Source organism: Pelodiscus sinensis, chromosome 2 (assembly GCF_049634645.1).
Source record: "Pelodiscus sinensis isolate JC-2024 chromosome 2, ASM4963464v1, whole genome shotgun sequence".
Taxonomy (NCBI): domain Eukaryota; kingdom Metazoa; phylum Chordata; order Testudines; family Trionychidae; genus Pelodiscus; species Pelodiscus sinensis.
The window spans coordinates 29,102,995-29,120,620 of NC_134712.1; positions in this window are offsets into that span (position 1 = coordinate 29,102,995).

Genomic DNA, 17,626 nt, shown 5'->3' on the forward strand with positions numbered 1-17,626 from the left:
TGTAGAGACAATAACCCCTACACACGGCACGCCCATTATTTTATTCAGCCCTCTCTCCGTGAATATTTTAGTAGACACCCAGCATTATACAGAAAATCTAATGGTTCATTCTGGCATTAAAGAAATCCGAGTGTGCCTCACTGGTCCCTGGCATGCTCTGGAGAGAACCAGGAGCAGATGGTGTACAGTATGCATAGCCAGCTGGGGATTCCACGCTTTCGGCACCTTCCTGTCTCCTTGATAAAAAATTTCCTGAGGCACCAGTTCTTGCCAAAAGAGATGAAAACAAACATGGCGTTTCTAGGGCAAACCATTTTGGAGTTATGAGACGGCAAAGATGCAAAATAACCTCATTTGCAAGTCTCTTCTCTCTCAAATGGCTCTTACAATTGGCCTCACACTTCAGACTAGTTTTTAACCCTAACATAGTCTTTAATTTATGTGACAGTGCAGGTGATTAAGGTCTGGGATAACTAGACTTTGGTGGCAGGAATTAAAATAACCTTAAAATGGAAAGTCAGCCTCAAGCATGAATACCACCTCACCTCTCTTAGGTTACATCTACATTGCACATGGCATCCAGTCTTGACTTGAAGACCTCAGCAGACTAGTGCTTTTCCATAATTAGAATTGTGTTTAGTTATAATTAGGGTTATTAGATGGCCTGATACTAGGGTTGTTGTCTTAAATAGGCAACTCTACCCTCCCCCGTCCTGAAAAAAAAAGTGTCCCCATTTTTTATACTTATTATTTATACTTATTAAATAATATTATGCTAATTACATGATTACTTTACTATTTTAGAGTTAGTTTTCATTCTTTGAATAATCACTTGGTTGCTTTATATAAGCAAATTTATTTTAAAAGGCATATCTTAAAAACATTATTCACTTGGAGAGAGGATAGAAATCCCTCTCCTTCCAAAATGGAATGTAGGGGCTTGCATTTAGACATGCTATGATGCAGAATATCAGCTGCCACCAACAAAAGATACTTTTATAGCCTCTATCTCAAGTGGCCTTCCTTCTGAAGCTCAGCACTTTATAAATGCGTGTGTCCTGCTACTGACAGGAATCTATTAATCATGAATTGGATGCTCACGGAAAGATATATTTTTGAAACTTTTTTTTTTTAACATATCCCTGAATGATTTTGGGTTAAGTCTCCATGGAAATAGTATCTTTGAAACAATCTTTAGAACTGAATCCTGTATTATATTTGATATTGCATATTAAACAAACACATTGGCTACTTTGATTCTGAAGAGACATTTTGACATATCATAATATCCAAAGAATGTAATGTCTGCCAAACTTCATAGTCATCTATTTTTCCCTAATAAATAGGCTAGTAAATCTGCTTTAGACTATTGACAGCATTTTATATACAGGACAAACAGCATTACATGACTCAGCTTTTCTTAAGCAACTCTGAGGCCACTGCTAAACAGTCACAACAGGCTAATAAAGTCACAGAAAGCTTTTCTCCTATATCCATTGTGCAGGAGTCAGACTTAATACCGCAACAGAACTCCCTGGCAACAAGAGAGAAGCTAGCACATAAAGCAGGTAGTTGGGTACAATAGAAAAGGACAAGTGGATCCATGACTGGATCTGACAAGGACACTAGGGAAACAAAAATCCACCCCTGTAAACATCTATTATTAGCAGGGGGTCCAGGGGTTAATCTTCTGGGGTTTGATTTAGCAGTCTAGTGAAGACCAGCTAAATTGAACTCAGAGGGCATCCTCATTGTCACCCGTACTCCTGCTTCTCACAAGGAGTAAGAAAAGCCAACAGGAGCATTTGCTCCCATTGACCTCCCACTGTGTGGACAGCTATTTTAAGATACATCAACTTCAGCTATACAATTAACATGCTTATGTTAAGTCAACCTTCCACTCTAGTATAGACCAGACCTCAGTAACTACACCTCAGGATTAGCGTCCAGAAAATCCTGGCCTAGTGCTCTGTTCTTAGACCACTAGCCTATGTCGTTTGAGAGCTTAAGTGGGACTTTCAGAGTGAAGAGACCTTGTGTTGCCCCTGAGCCCTGAGTAGAAAGTCCCCTTCTAGTATTAGAGTAAAAAATAAAAGAGCAAGCTTCTTATTCAAACCTCCTCTGGCACAACAGATGGATTCTGAGTGCTTCTTCTCAGGGCAGTGATCACAGGCTGAGCAGGCCACAAATTCAATGAAAAAAATGAATCAAATAGAAGAAAGAAAACAGTCTGCTACTTAGCCTGGCCTTGAAAGGATGCACTGTGAAATCTGCAACTGTGTTTTGCTTATAAGAAACACTCAGGATCTTTTCCAGGGGAAAAGGCAATAAGCTATGTTTATTAAGCATACAGAATAAAAAGCAGCATCTGCATTTACACACATGCACACCCACAAGTCCTGAAGATGATTTATAGTTACCAGTCTGTTGTGGCTCAAGTCAATCTTACTGTCCAAGTAAGACTGAAAATGAGTGAGGAGTCGGGGGTTTTCGCTTGTTATTTAAGGCTCCTCTGAGGCTTGGCTTGAAGGATTAAACCCAGAATCCCATGGCAAGAATACCCCATTTTATATTTGTGAGATCCCATTTGAGTCTCTGGGTTTTGCAGTATCATGCTATACAATCCTTGTTAGTTTAATCTTGGAAGGAAGGAGGGGTTCCTGCAGTTATCCTTTGATATATATGGTCAGGCTTCCTATCAATATCTCTGATTTGTCATCTCAACCTTTGGGGGTCTCTGCTTGTCTCCAAGGTTCATCAGTTCTGCTAATCTAATTCTAGCATTTATCACAATGGATGTCATCTCCACATTTCTCACATCTTCTTTACAAGTTGGACATTTGTGATAGCTTTCACAGATCCTTCATTGACACCAAACAATTTACAGAGAATTTCCCATTAAACAATGAGTTTCAAACAGGCTTACATACCTACTAGAGGACACAACTTAGTTTGCAAAGTAGACATTGTTTAATCATGAGACATAGTTACTACACATTGCACCTCTCCAAACCATGACTCTGGTCCGGCAACATCTGTGGTCCTAGTAGAAGCTGGCAACTGGGAGCCCTGAAGGCCAGCAGGGCAGCAGGCTGATAGCAGTGAGCTTCCAGCAAGGCTGGGAGCCCAATGCATGGCAGCAGGGTTAGCCAGTAGAACACACAGAAGCAGAGCTGTCAGGCAGGACCTGTAGCCTGGTGTGCAGCAGCAGGACTTCCCGCCAAGACCAGGAGCCTGGTATAGCAGGGAGCTTCCTGGGGGACACTGGCGGGGGGCAGCCAGCTGGGAGGCCAGCATCTGGGTTGAGGCTGGGTCCAGCAAAATCCCTCATCTAGGACCGGTGAGGTTCTGAGGGTGCTGTACTAGGGAGGTCCAACTTGTAAAAGACACAACTTAGTTTGCAATGCAAACATTGTCTAATCATGAGAGGCAGGATGAAATAGAGACATACAGAACTTATAAGCAAATCATTATATAGGACTTATCATTATCATTATACTTATATTTTTATTCCAACATTAGAATACTACATTTTGGCTATAGCTGCATTAGGAAGGAAAGGAGCATCATGCTGAGGCACTACAGATCTATAAAGAAATAGTTCTTCACACCTGCAAATGACAGGCCTCTACTTAGGGGACATACAATACAAGAGCTGCTATTTATTTTAGAAACTTCTTAGAAGGCCTCCACATACCAGAATAGGTCAAAGGCTGAACTTGACCCTTTGTGAATATTGCATGTAGATTTTAATATTCCAGCTGCCTTTCTTGAGTTTGACATCAGACACAACAGTGAATTGAACAGTGAACTGCTTGTCAGAGGACAGGATAACTAGAGGGCCTGAGAAGAGTGCTGAGAAAAGAGGGAGTTGAGGAGTTACTGAACTGAGCTACCAGTCAGAAAAGAGGTGGGGGAGAAACAATAGAGGTGAGTTTCCTGTTGGGAGGAGAGGGAACAAGTCTTGATGTCACTGTCTTAGTAATACCTTGGGAGAGGAGGGAGAGACCAGACAAAAGCATGCTGTTGAGCATTTGTCTGAATGTGATGTGTGTTCAAAATGCATTTATGTCAAACAGAGTGACAACATCTTAATTTTCCATTCAACCCCAAGTGAACTGTTCACGAGCTTTTAGGGTCTTGCAGGTTTAGCAGCAGCTGCAGCTACTGAAAGATGCCTTTTAACTGAATTTTAAAACCAATGTTTACACGTATCGATTATTTATCTTTGTAGCCAATCTGTGCTGAAACTTGGGGGATTGCAATACTAAATGACCATCTCTACAACATTTGAAAGCAAACTGATAAAAAACGACATTTGACCCAAATGGTTTTGCATTTCCCTGGAGGTTTTCTTTGCCAAAATTTAGTTAAGATCCTCTGCTGAACTTTTAACATATTGTGTCACTTGTTCTCATTATTGAGCAGATTTCCCTGACAGTGTTTGTAGCAAACAAAAGAAATGAAGGCCTATATAATTTCATGCATTAGTGTCATTGTCCTTGTTCCCTCAGTATAAGTGAAGACAATGGGACTACTTGCATAAATGCTATTTGACAAGAGTTGGAATTGCAGAATTAGGCAAAAGTTTGGAGAGAACTGGGGTGGCAGGAATCCTATGCTGGGCTTCAAAATCAGCCTTATATCAGAACACTAGGTTAAAAGTGAAATTTGAGAAGTGATTATCCCCTTACCAGAGAAGATATAATTTTGTTTAAATTGTTGCTGTTTTGTTAAAAAAAAAGCACTATAAAAACCTGATTTTTCCCATCCTTGTTGTCTCAGACTACTAATTCACATGCACAAGGATGGCATAAGTAGGCCTTAAATAATGGTGTGGCAACTTTTTTTGTTCATTTTAGAGTTAGATGCTAAACAATAAAATCAAACTATGGATAATTTGAAAAATCTGTTGAAATAGCTTTTAAACAAACACTAAAACAACCTTTTATCATACCCTAAATTCTGTTGATATGGAGATTTTGATAAGGCATCTATTGTAGTTTCATCAGTGTTCAGGAAAATGAATTGCCATCCTATTCATCGTTGAACTGATTTATGAAATACTAGTATGTGTTGCATACAAATACTGATCCTTTGTCTTGCTTTTAAAAAGGAAATGGCAATTAATATTTAGTCCACTTCTAAAGTAATACCGGGTCTTTTTTATTGACTTACTATAACTTTGTTCAGAGGGACCTTTTTGTAGGCTTCTACACCTCTCAATCAGAAAGAATTTTGAACAGATTGAGCTGCAATTGGTATTCTAGCACAACTATGGTCAAGATTTGCTAATGCTCTTGTAATGCCTTATCTGCTTTAAATAGCTTAGGGATATGAGTATGCAAATATGTGAATCAGACATGGCAGGTTGGATAAATAAACCTTTCTCAGAGGTGTAATTTATTACCTTATTCATATTTGTACATGTTCCAGTCCTTGGGAAAAGAGGAGGAGGCTGTCATGGGTGCTGGTGCTGAGGGTGCCCTGGGCAGCCCAGACTCTACGCTGCTGGCCCAGGAGCTCTTTGCACTGCTGGAAGAGCAGCTGCCACAGCCCCACACAGGCAGAAACAGAGTTCTGGGGATGTTATGTGGCTGCTGGCATGCTAAGCCACAGCGCCCCATTCAAACTGGACCCCGCAAATAATCACGCCAACCCTGCCATCGGTCTGAATGTTACTGCCCAGTTTTCTGACTATCTGACCTGCTATTGGCACTCTCAGCTCTGGCCTATTCCAGGCACTGTGAAAGAAGCTATTTTGAGTTGGTATCAATCAGGATCAAAAGTTAACAGCACGCCTGCATCAAATACTTTAGAGTTCTGGAAATTAAGGCTGTCCTTGCAACTTTATTTCTCATTCCTGTCTTCTTCTTGACCTTTCCTTTCTTCTGAATTATCATGTGCAACCTATCTAGGGTGTAAAGTTATGTGTGCAAGAGACTAATGGGACTGATTTTTTTTTCTCACCTAGTTTTACTAGCTCACTAAAACTAGAAAGATATAGCAGAGCAGGACACATAAGTGAGTACAGAGATAGGCTTGTACAGCTCTCGCTGATGCCTACAACCCTGCATTGTCCCTACTCTTTTTATTCATCTAGCTCAATGAAAGACAGAGCAGACATGCTTCCACAGGCTGCAGATCACAACCTGACACAGAGCAGAGCAGACATATCTACCATTGACTTCAGTTACATGATACCAGAGTAAGAGCAGAGACCCAGATCTATTTCTCTCTTTCATGTGTATTTAACTGTTTCAATGTGGGGGGTGGGTGGAAGAACAGAAAGTAACATTTTATTTTAAACTGGTTATTTTATGCCATAATTCTCCTGCTAGGTTTATGTTTGCTAACATACATTGAGACGGTAGATGGCAAATATAATTGTGACCATTTGTTATTGTTTAAAGTTAGTCTAATAACTTCATCAAGGCTTCCTGACTTTGACATTCATGGTGAGCAGGTTCAGTGCCTTTACTGCTTGGTTTATTGACTTTGAGAAAATGTTCACATGACTGAATGAAACAGATTTGAAATATCTTCTAATAAACAGGCTTTATGTTTAAAAATATTAAATCAGTTTGCACTCCGCATAATCTTGCAAGAGAAATATTTTCTATTATTGGCTCCTATTACTTTGTAAAATAAATTAAAGGAAATCAAATTTGTTGTAGCATAAGACATGATTAGAGCCTACTGAAAGCATTGACCTGTTATAACAGTGTTAGTCCACTGCATCAATTCAGTGCATGGTCTTTTTTGTAGCTGCATTATCATAGTAGCTTCTGTTCTAAACAAGCCACTGTAGTTAACTGTAAACCAAAATCAATTACTTGCTGAAGAATTCATTTTTTCAAAGCTTGTCCTCTTTACCTGTGCCATCTATTAACATAATCACAGTGCCTGTAATGTGTCTACCTCTGTAGTTATCCTTGGTATAACCTGGGAATCCATTTGATAATGTAATATTCATGTTTGTCTGTATTTATTACCCCACAAGCCTTAGCCCCTTGAATCTATCTTGCAGTCTATAGGAATTGATCTGAAAATCTTTCCTCTATTCATACTGGCCTGCAACAGATACCCATTCCTCTCTGTTCTCTATTCCTTCTATAAGATCCCAAAGAGAGGGTCCCAGGTATTATGCAATTTTTTTGTAATCACATCTTGCATGGGGTGTCAACGCTGAAATTTCAAAATGCCATTTTCAGAACCAAAACCAACATCAGCCGACTGATATTTTGGAAACGCTCAGCGCTTCCATTCTATTAAAGTATGTGAATGCTCCTGGTGGCTAGAGAGAAGTTTATTCCAGCTTTTAATGCAGTTTTCTCAAGGGGAATTTTAGTCTGTTCTTTAGACAGCTTTAATATTGTGTTGGTTTCTAGAAATTTATAAGCCTTTTGAACATGAATGTACAACTTAAGTGTCTTTAAAGATGAGATGGATTACATGTTATTTGAAGTGATGATGCTACATGTTTTGTCTGAATTGAAATGTCTGGTTTTGATCAAACGTGGTTATCAAAAATTCCCTTTGGGACCTTTGCACCCATTTACTTGCTTTGATTATAAATGGTCTGATGTTTATTTAAGAATATAAATGCTGTGGTGGCTGATATTGCATAAAGTTAAAGTGCAATCCCTTAATTCTGACCTAATTTCCCAGACAGCATTATCCAATAAAATTGTGTTATGCTCAGCTTAAAGAATTCGGGGTAGGTCTACACTGCAATGTAAATCCAGAGTTAGCAGAATTCAAATTAACAAATGCTGGGTTACCTAACCTAGAGCTTGAACGTCTACATTCATTTGCAGGGATGCAGACAGAATTGCTGGGACACTGAACAAGGTGAGGGAGAGCCCAGCATCAGGGCCCTATAAGGGTGGGGCGTGGGTGGAATGGCCAGTGCGGGGGGCTAGCTTTCCACAGCAAGCCCTTCAGTGCTGCCCTGGGCTCTGGTGGCAATTTAAAGGACCCAGGTCTCAGGCTGCTGCTGCAGCTGTGGCAAAGCCAGGAGCCCAAGACTCTTTTAAATCTCCAGGCTCCAGGACAACTGTCACTTTTGCCCCTACCTGTCGGTGGCCCTTCCAGGTTAGGATTGGCCCCTGTTGCTCTACTGGTCCCTAGCCCAAGGAAACCTACTCCATGTAACTTAAGCCCTTACTGGGGATGCATAACTGGACCCAGCCCTAACCCTAGTCTGGGGAGGCCTATACTTTGTAACCAGAAACCAGCCCACCCTGCAGTCCCAGCCTTAACTCTAGACAGGAAGTCCTACCCTAAATAGGCCTTTAGTAGCTCTGATAGGAGATTGCCAACTGCATCTGCAGAAAAGGCAAGATATCAGAACAGACCACTTTACTTCAATAGGATCAGATGGGAAACATCAGAATCATAGTAAAACCACAAATCTGCTTGACTACTACTAACTTCACAACTATATACAAACAAACAAGTCAGGGGTGGGGTCTATCATAACAAAAAACACATTCCTTTGCAGAACGCCGGACAGTGCGGGTGCTGGCAAAGCATGGAGGGTTATCGGGATGCCGAAATAGCGCACCTGTTATTTTGGAAAATATTTTGAAATAATGGGCAGCTTGTGTAGACACAGGGTATCTATTTTGGGGTACCTCCGGTATCGCGAAATAGCCATGCAGTGTAGACGTACCCTCAATCATACTATTTGAAACCCTAACGACCCTGGGAGGCTTATCAAGCCTCACCTTAGCCAAGAAAGTTACCTTCTGTAACCTGGGAGCCTTCCCCTTTGTAATCATAATCCGAACCTGGAAAGATATTCTAGCCCTAACCCTAAGATATGTATGCTGTATAACCATGGCACTAGCCCATCAAGCAATACCTTTTCTGACCCTAATCCTAGCCTCCTAGGTGCTCTATCATCTATAACCCTAGCCCAGGGAGCTCTACCAGCCCCAGGCCTAACTGTAACCAGGAGAAACTTACCATTTGTGACTCCAAGCCTGGTCTTAAAAGCCACAGGCTCGGTACTGTATATGTTAGCCACTGTCACCCTAATCCTAGACCAGGGTACCCTAATTCAGTGTTTCTCAACCAGTGGTACGAGTATCCTCAGGGGTACTTGAGAGAAGTCTGGGGGGGTACATCAACACAACTGAAATTTGGAGAAAACTGAATTTTTGTTTTAAGTTTTACAGCGCTTTATTATTTTTGTACTTTTTACACCCAAAAATTTCATCTCCCACCTGGCTACAATTAAGTTGTTTAAACAAATGTGTTGCAATGGTAGAAAAGAAAATTGTGTGTCTGAAAACTGTAGGTACAGGGGTACTTATAATTTTAAGGGGTACTTTATAAATAAAGCTAGAGAAACACTGCCATAATGCATCCAAACATCATACACATGGCCCATCTTGACTCAGAGAAACATTCCCTTTGGAACACAAGCTGTGGCAGCCCTCCCAGCTCCAACCCTAGCCCTGTCCCAGGATGGCCACACTCTGTAAACCTGGCCCATGTTTCCCTACTCGCCCCTACCCTAGCCCTCACCCAGGGCACCATACACCATGTAGCCCTACATAACTGAATCCAGCCCTAACCCTAATTTGGAGAGGCCTACACTTTGTAACTGTAACCCAGGAAGGCTGAAACCCCAACCTCAACCCTAGGCAGGTTGTCCTACTCTTGGTAGTCCTAATGCTAAGTCATTGTGTCCTACCTACCAACACAGCCTGGCTAAAGATGGCCCCCCACTCTATAGAACTAACATTCTCTCAGGGACCCCTGCTGACTTCAGCACTAACCCTAATCTGGTGAGCCCCACTGGCCCAGCCATACACTACAAAGGGAATTCCCACATGGCCCCAAAACTATCTTTAGCTCAGATGACTAAACTTTAGTAACAGGTTTGAATCCAGCACTATTACATAGTAACCAACAGTAGTATTTTCCTTCTGACATCTGATATGAAATGTTTTGGTTCCAGTCTGATTTCCAATAGGAAAGTGCCCACATGATAAAAATCCCCATGCCATGGTTTCTAGCAACCTCTGTAGAGAAGACAATGACTAAATGTGTCTAACAAAGGAATTATCCCTTTGTCACTAGCAGCTGTTCCCCTAAAATAGGGGGTGATACTCTGCTACGGCAGCTTTGGGAAGATTGCAATGTACCTGTTCCTGAGTTGTTCAGAGCCTAATGATGTCACTCCAGCACTTTCACCATCATTACATTTTTATTTAAATAATATAAAGCAAGTACTAATTTTTCATGGCACAAGTGTCACTTAATATAGTCATAGGACACTAAAATGAGTAATTTTTTGTGAATCACTGCACCAGTAGGAAGAGCAGGTGCATATGTCACTATTTTCTTGCTTCCATCATTAATGTTGCTTGTTATTTTGTTGCCATCTGGCAAGGACAGCAGGATCTACTAAAAATATATAGTTTTTTTTTAAATAAAACATGGCCTTCCTGCTACTGTAGCTCTGTCCAAAACCTGAAGTGAAATGTTTAAAGTTCAAAAGTTTGGCTATGCTCTACTGAGTTATTATGTACGGACCCTAGTTCTTCTGTTCTGCCAATGTTTCCTTCAGAGAAATAAAAACGAAACTGTGCCTGAGCCACGCATTTTCTATCCTAGACAAACCAGAATTATCCTTAATACGTCGTGACCTGTCATAGATACTTACATGTCTCCCATCACTGAACTATCTGAGCACCTCACTGTCTTTAATAAAAAAGCTTAAATAAATGAGATTGAGAGAGATATGCCCCAGAATACCCCATAGTCTCATGGTCAAGGTCCTTTCCTGGGCAACCTGTGACCTAAGTTCAAGCAGAGGGTATAATTAAAACCGAGTCCTCTGCATCCTAAGTGCATGCTCTAATCACTGGGATAAAGGCTATGGTGGGGAGGGGTGGAAGACAGGCACCCTCTCCTCTGGTTGTTTTATGTGTGTTCAAACATGCTGTGAAAATGCCCGCCATATCCCCATGGATAGAGGTAAGGGGGGCACTTAGTTTGAGGATCCCACTGGAGTTTAAGCAGCCCAGCACCTAGACTAGGGTGACTGTGAGCATATTTTAAATGGCAGATTTTTAGTGACATGGTTGATTTTACTGGTGGAAGTTTTGGCACACAGGGATATTAGCCACAGCAGGGCAGGCTTTGAAGACTTTGGTGGTGCCTAAATGGTGGAGTCAGACTTAGATCTAAGTCCTAAGTTCTATTTGACTTTGGGCAAGCCCTATGTGACTTGTTCAACGTCAAATAGAAAATATGTGGTGGAGCAGGGAATTGAATCCTAGTCTCCCAAAGCCTAGACTAGGGCCCTAAACCATGATATGGACAGGTCTCCCTGGTGGCTGGATGGCTAGTGGTTACATCCAGGAGTAGCCAGCAGGACGGAGATGCAGGATCCCACCACTGGTGCCTCTGGCCTAGAAACTCCAGCCTATTATATTAGTAGAGTCCTTAAGTTTGAGGCATGACCCCAAGAATCCCAGTTCCCCCCTTTGTTAGGTAGGGGTCTAGCAGGTCCATCCCCCGGCCCCCTTGTCCCTGGGGGTGAGATTGGAGGCTTACTTGCTCTTGTGGCTGGCCAAGTCAACAGGCTTCAGTTCCTGCCCTGCAGACTACAGAACACTCCTGTCTCTTTGATGGTCAGCCCCTTACTGAACCAGGGTCCTTCCTTTTATCCTCCCTCCAGGCCTAGCATTGGCTGCACATAAAGCAAGGCAGGGCTAGCTGACCCAAAAGGCTTTGTTTAAACCCTGTGATGCCAGGTCCCCCTCTCTTCACTCTCTCACACATGGAGTAACCTTTTTAGGAAAGCCTGCTAACCCACATCTTCAGAGCTACACCAGCTTATGCCATCTGTTGAGGTAGCTTTGCTAATACACAGTAGGTGCATCTGGCCCTATTTTTAAATCCAACATTAAACAGTGTTATCCGAAAAATGAGCAGTTAGTTCCTATGTACAATATTATTTCAATATCAAAACCACTCTCACCCTCCAGTTATAAAATGTGAAGAAATGAATTTTGTTTTTTGTGTCACAAGTCCAAACAGGTCAAGATTATTTTTAAAAATTCTGTCACCAGATTTTCCGATATCTTTATGTATGTCTAGACTACATGCCTCTGTTGACAGAGGCATGTAGATTAGGCTACCCAGCACAGGCAAAGAAGCAGGGATTTAAATAATTCCCACTTCATTAAAATAAACATGGCCACCACACTGTGCCGACGATCTAGACTGGGCTGGTCGGCTGGGGAAGCCTTTGCCGGCTGATCCCTTATGCCTCATGAAATGAGGTTTACAGGATCGGTCGGCAAAGGCTTCCCCAGCCGACCAAACCACGTCTAGACTACCGTGCTGTGCCAGATCAGCTGATCGTCGGCACAGCGCGGCGGCCATGTTTATTTTAATGAAGTGGGAATTATTTAAATCCCTGCTTCTTTGCCTGTGCTGGGTAGCCTAATCTACATGCCTCTGTCCCTAGAGGCATGTAGTCTTGACATACTCTTTGTGTCCTAGAAAAAGTTATTACATTCTTCCATTGTGAAAACATCTCTAAGTTTTTAAATGTATTCAAATGACATCTTATGACCTAAACCAAAATATGGCATTGTTGTATAGGAGAAACCAAACTGACTAGGTTCTTAATGACTTGCCCATGATGAATTATCCTTCAGATATAAATTAATTCTCCTGCTGTCTTGCTGTGACAAATCCCCTGTTCACCCTATGAAAAGTCACCTCTAAAGACATCACTAGCAGTTATTATTGTTCATACGCATTTATAATCAGGCAAATAGGTGAGATATTTTAATCTTTCAACAAGAAACATGAGCTGAGACAAAATAAACCAGTCTTAAAAGCACAGAAATTAGAGAGGCAAAATAATTACTTTGTAATCCTCTACAAATACAGGATTTTCCCCAACAGTATTTCCTCCTCCTTTGCTTTGTCCAGTCCAGACTAACAAGACTTATACTATAGGGGTGCGTCTAGACTGGCAAGATTTTGCACAAAACCGGCCGCTTTTGCGCAAAAACTTACCAGCTGTTTACACTGGCCGCTTGAATTTGCGCAAGAGCACTGACTTTGTAATGTACAAAATCAGTGCTTCTTGCACACATGCTTTCATGCTCCTGCTTGGGAAAAAGCCCTCTTGTGCAAGAATACTTGCTCAAGAGGGCCAGTGTAGACAGGGAAGAATTGTTTTGCGCAAAAAAGCCCCGATAGCTAAAATGGCGATCGGGGCTTTCTTGCGCAAAATCGTGTCTAGACTGGCCACGGATGCTTTTGTGCAAAAGCAAACCTTTTGCGCAAAGGCACTTGTCAATCTAGACGCGCTTTTGCGGAAATACTTTTAACAGAAAAACTTTTCCTTTAAAAGTATTTCCGGAAAATCATGCCAATCAAGATGCAGCCTGGGGGTAATTGGACGAGTCAAGGAGGAGACTATTGCTCGCTGAATATTTTTCAGTAAGCAGTAAATTTCCCAGAAAATGTATTTTTCAGGACATTGAAACTATTTATAAATTCATGTTGAAGTTATCAAATAGTTTTGGAAGAAAAAAATAAAGAAATTCCAAGAAGTCAAAATGGTTTGTCTGGGCCATTTCATTTTAGAACATTTAAACTTTTTGAGTCAAAATGTTTCATTTCAGCTTTACATTTCAAAATCACATTTCATTTTGAAATCCAGCTCCCTTAAGACCAAGTTGGAAAAACAGATAAAACAAAAAGATAAAACAGCAAAAAATGTTACATGTGAAACAAAACATTTGGTCCACCCACAACAATTATTTTGTCATTTAATTGAGGAAAAATTGAAAAAATTCAGTTTAAAAAATAAGCAAGATCTTTCAGTTTTTCTGTTTGGGCCGGTAACACTGAGCACTGCTATCTTCTGACCCTACATGCTATTACAGTAATCTTTGTACATTAATCATTCTCACATGATACATTTATGCAGTTGGTATTAAGAGTTATGAATATCTGCTGGAAATATAACTGACTTGTATGTAAACCAGACACATGGAAGGAGTTGTAAAACAGACCTATCCTGAACAAAGGAGTATGTATTTACCTCAGTTTACGTATAAGTACTGTAGTAAACAGGATCCTCAAGACAACCAGGAGAAAATCATGAGCAGAACCAGAATAATTTGTATTTCAGCAAACACAAATGAGAGTGGAAAAGAGTATGAAGCCTCCTTCACCATCAGACTCCATGTTGCCTTCCTCACTGCTTGAATAATTTTTACTTTGCAAGTTAACCTTCAGAAGAATCCATTGCAAAGATTAACAGGCCTATAAAGGAAGCCAATGTTTTATGTTTTTATCTCTTTCACTTACGCAGATAAAGGCACCAGCACCACTGAGCTTCAGGAGATCCTGACAGAGGAGAGGGACAATCACCATCATGCTGGAAAACTGTGAGTGAGAAAGGCTCCTCTTAAACAAATCATGAGTCAAAACTAGCTAGACTGAATGGTAGTCTTTTAGATGCCCGTTTTCACTTTTGTTTGTGACCCATCCTTATTTAATTCATTTTTACTCAACATCTCTTGTCCTACTGTACAGAAATTTGTTTTCTTTCACTACTAATCGATTCCGTGCATTTTTAAAGGGAAGAGTGTGTTTACTCCCATTTAAGTTAATAAACTGTGATGTGTTTTAGTGTCTTAAAAGGAACAAAGGAATCATATTACTCTGACTCATCTAGGAAAGGGCCGCACATTATAGAGGACAGAGTATTAGGAAAACTCTAGACTGAGAATATGTTGGGGGTCACCCTGCAAGTAGTAACCAAGGCTCATTGAAGCTGCTGTCAGGGGTCAGAGCTGCTGAACCAGGGATGCCAAGTACACACAGACACTCAGGGTGTGACTCCTAGGATAGTCGTGAGCAGCCCAAAATGGAAACTAGAGCATGAAAGCATTGCGAGGTACCCAAGGTTACAGGGAAAGTCATGACACACCTTCTAACTGGTCTAGATTGAGCCCCAGCTCTAATGTAAATTAATGTCTGCCTAGCTTTTAATTTCTTCTCCCCTGTACAATTAGTTACAAACATTGACCCTGATCCTGGAAACATTTTAATACCAGCTTAGCTGTCTGTGTGCCGGCAGGCTCAGTGACTCCCCATGCATGTAATGTTAAGCAGCTGTGTAAGGGTGCCTCTACATAGCAGTTATTTTGAAATAACGATGTGAGCATCTACACAGCAATTCCGTTATTTCAAAATAATTTCAAAATAACGGACAGCTTATCTGAAATCTGCAAACCTCATTCCACAAGGAATAACGCTTATTCTGAAATAGCTATTTCAGAATAGCAGTCGTGTAGACTCTCCACTGCTCCTATTTTGAAATAGCTCCTCCCCAGGGCCATTCAAAGTAATTACTCCCCAGTGCCTCCTGGGGCTCTAAATTGAGTTAGCGCATCTACATTAGGGAAGCCTCCTGCCTCGGACTAATTTTGAGGCTTGACATGCTATTTCGAAATACAGGCAGTCCCCGGGTTACGTACAAGATAGGGACTATAGGTTTGTTCTTAAGTTGAATTTGTATGTAAGTCGGAACTGGCTCCAGATTCAGCTGCTGCCACTGAAACTGACCAGGGGCTGACTACAGGAAGCAGGAGGCAGAGTTGCTCTGCCCCCAGCTTCCTGGAATCAGCCTGATCAGTTTCAACAGCTGCTGAATCTGGAGCCTGGGACAGAACAGCTGGGGCGCTGCCCGGTAGGTTCCCACAGGACCAACCCGGCAGCACCCCAGCTGCTCTACCCGAGACGTCCCGCAACAAAAGCCTGGTCTGCTGGGGGGGGAGCACACTAGCTGCGCCCTCTTCCCCCCCCCCCAGCAGACCAGGGACACCCGAACAAAGCCGCACAAGTGGAGGGACCCCGCTGCCCGTGTGGCTTTGCTCCTGTCTCCCTGGGATGCTGGGGGGAGTCCCCCCCAGCATACCAGGGAGACCCGAGCAAAGCCGCACAGGCGGAGGGACCCCGCCGCCCGTGTGGCTTTGCGCCTGTCTCCCTGGTCTGCTGGGGGGGTCCACCAAAGCCGCTGGACCCCCCCAGCAGACCAGGGAGACCGGGAGAAGCTTTTCTCACTCCGGAGGACATGGGTGGCGACCAGCCGCCCGTGAGCTCCGGGGCGAGAAAAGCTCCGTTCGTAAGTGCGGATCCGACGTAAGTCGGGGACTGCCTGTAAGTTATTTCGGAAAAAAATAGCATGCTATATAGATGTACTCTAAGGCTGCATCTAGACTGGCAAGTTTTTCTGCAAAAGCATCCGCTTTTGCAGAAAAACTTGCCAGCTGTCTACACTGGCCGCTTGATTTTGTGCAAAAGCACTGACATTCTACTGTCCGAAATCAGTGCTTCTTGCGCAAATGCTTTGACGTTCCCATTCAGGCAAAATCCCTTTTCCGGAAATGCTTTTGCGCAAAAGGGCCAGTGTAGACAGCTGAAAACTGTTTTGCGCAAAAAGACCCCGATGGCGAAAATGGTGATGGGGGCTTTCTTGCGCAAAACCGCGTCTAGATTGGCACGGACACTTTTCCGCAAAAAGTGCTTTTGCGGAAAAGCGTCCGTGCCAATTTAGACGCTCTTTTCCACAAATGCTTTTAACGGAAAAACTTTCCGCATTTGCGGAAAATCATGCCAGTCTAGACGTAGCCTAAGGGTTTGTGGAATTGAGGCCTTAGAGCAAGGTTGGGAAGCTCAGGCCTGGAGGCCACATGTAGCCCCCGGATTGCCTTGATCTAGTCCCTGAGGCTCAGCATTGGGGAACGCACGCTGGTGTTCCAGCCCCCTTGCCACCCTCCCATAGAGCTGGAGCACACATAATCTACTAGCTCCCCCTATTGTCCCTTGTCTTCCTTCCTTCCCATTGCCTGGTTTGATGCTAACTTCAGGGAGCTTTGGCTCAGTTCTTTTGTCCTCGCTTGCTTAATGCTCAGAAAGAGGCCTCCTACAACATGGTCTGGTTTCTTCCCATTTCCCTAGCCACACCTGCTAGTCACCTCATTGGCATGTTGCATCTTATGAACACCATGCCAGAAAGCCCTGGGTTCAGGTGTCTGTTGCTGTCAAGTCACCACCTCCATGGACAATTAATTTAACCTTCATTGCTTCCTTTCTGAGGGAAAGGGCAGAAGCCAGGATCAGCGGGTGGAATCAAAAGCTTCCAAGCAGATCTGAAGGAAAGGGAAGACCAAGCTAGATCTACATAGGAATCTTGACTCAGTACCTTCCTCAGTGAAAGTGATGGTCAGTCCATCTGGGTGTGCTAGAAGATGGTGTACCCAGAAGATTAAATTAAAAATGTTTTCCTAAAGGCTGTAAAAGTGCAATTATTTACCATATAAGACCAGGATAGCGCCAGTTACAGTTCCCTGAAATACATACAGTATTATGAGCTGAAATGGCTTTCATTTTGGGTAATTTTTTTTAAATTCACTTGTAGAATCAGAATGGAATTTGTCTGATAAATATAGAATTGTAACAGAAAACAGAAACTCATGCAGACCTTAATAATACATAAGAGCATAAATTATTGAAATGGTGTAGAACGCTGATATTCAGGGGGCTTTTTAAAAATGCATCCAGTTTA